A 2107-nucleotide genomic window follows, 5' to 3' on the forward strand; every position below is an offset into this window, starting at 1 on the left:
GGGGAAGGGGGGGGGGGGGGGGGGGGGTGACAGTTCAGCACAGACCAGCGGAAATCTCCAAACCCCCTCCTTCTTTCTTTTTTTCTTTTTTTTCATGAAACGTTGCTTTGTTTTAACTCCTTGAGTTTTTTATTGTCAGAATGATGAGAACCAGTCCCGGGCTGCGGCTGCTGAAAGCAATCTCCCTCCCTCCTTAAAGACAACAGCCGCTCCGGAGGCTCTTTGAAGGAAAACTCTCTGACTCTCCACGTTTTTCTGTTTAGGGGATTTTTTTTTTTTTTTTTTTTTTTTCCAATGATAAGATACAGATGATTCTGAAACACCAGCTTCATTGTTTCATTCAGCAGTTTTCCTCTGACCTTTTTTTTTTGGCTGTTTTTTTTTCTTCCTCTCCACCTTTTACAATCTTTTTTTTTTTTAGTGGAAATGTGAAACCCCAGAGATGTCTGTCAGAAACTGTCAATCTTTCCGTTTTTTACATGCATGTTTCAAAGCGAATGAATCCACGACAAATATCATATGTGTCGTCTCTGTTCTTCTAAATGGCTTCATGACAAAAAGCAATTCTCTGCGGTCTTTTGATGCTACAAACAGGGGGATGGCAAGCTGCCCATTCCTCAAGTGTTTATTGCCCATATTGTCAGCTATCTAGGTATTTGGTTGGGGGATAAACTGAAACAGCCTCCCATTGTTCGAAGCCAAAGTAGCATCTTCATCCCATCAAGATGTTCTCCAAGCTCCTGTGAATGCAATCCAGAACTTGTTTGTAACATGGGAGAGTAATTTTACCGCATGTGGAATGACACAATAAAACTGTAGAAAAGTCGTGATCTCTGTAGAGTCATTTAGCGCAAATGTAATCTTGTGTGTTGGTGAAAACAGCTGAGATGAATGTAAATCATGATCATGTTTGGACTGAAGTGAAGGTATCATTCCTCCCGAGCTGCAGAACCACATTAAGCCGGGCATTTACTCGCCGAGGAGAAAACAATTGCGGCTCGCATGCTGACACAAAGGGGCGGCTCAGATGGCGAGACGCCTTCAAATAAGCTTTGTTCTCCGGCGCAGAAAGATGCCTTGTGATACTCATTCTCTTTCTGCTTTCACAGACGCCCATTATGCCGCCGCGTAATAGGATTCACTCACGATGACAAAGTTGAGCGCTCTGATCCAGCTTTTGTTAAAGTGTCATCATTCTTAATATTTGCCTGTGGGAGAAAATCCCGAGGAGAAGTTTTCATTTGCTATTACACAGTGTGTCACAACCCGGGGCATTAAGCCGGCCACGGGTTATTGGTGTCAATTGGCGGAGCAGAAAGAAGAGAGATTACTCCCTGGATGTCATTACTTCCGTTTCCTCTCATTAAAGTGTGGATTAGGAGGTGCCTTTTTTTTTGTCTTTTTATGAGCCTGTCTGTTTGAAAAATATATGGTCTGTTTGCTATAGGCTGTGCAAAATTGTCTCAGCAGGAATGCAATGAAAAGAGAGGAACCCTGCGAATGCATCCAGACGTTCCCCATTACCAACTGTGCAAAAGAGAGGCTTGTTAAAAACAGAAGAATTGCTCCAACTACTATGTTCTTTCAAAGTGTATCTTGCACATATCTGATTAAATGATCACGTCTTTCTTTCGGCTCTGCTTCCCATGTCTTTGTATTCCCACAAGCTATTTGTTACAGCGCTGAGGTTTCTTTAGAGGAAGCAGTTTTAAAAACTTTAACAGCTTCATGTTGCTGCATATTCCTCGCAGCATGTGGTTTTTTTTTTTTTTCAAAATGCATATTTAAAGTTTTCTTTTGGTTTTAATGTGTTCCTCTGGAGTATATTCCTCTTTCTTTTATACGCTTCTTGTCTCTGGGAACATCTTGGCGCCATTACATGGATTTAATGGCCATGATAGGGAATATGCCTTAAAAGTGAACACCACATCTGCGAGGAATTGAACATATTAAAAAAAGGAGACCACAACAGTCAGCAGCATGACGACAGAGACAAAGTGGCATCTACCCCCTTGCACTGGCACAGTATGACAAACGCAGCTGTCTCTCTCTCAGCCAAGGACACATGTCATCATTTACATTTACCATCAGTAAATACTACACAGTC

The sequence above is a fragment of the Seriola lalandi genome, unplaced genomic scaffold (assembly GCF_002814215.2).
Source record: "Seriola lalandi dorsalis isolate HSWRI2012SDOR001 ecotype SW California unplaced genomic scaffold, Sedor1 jcf7180002054280, whole genome shotgun sequence".
NCBI lineage: Eukaryota > Metazoa > Chordata > Actinopteri > Carangiformes > Carangidae > Seriola > Seriola lalandi.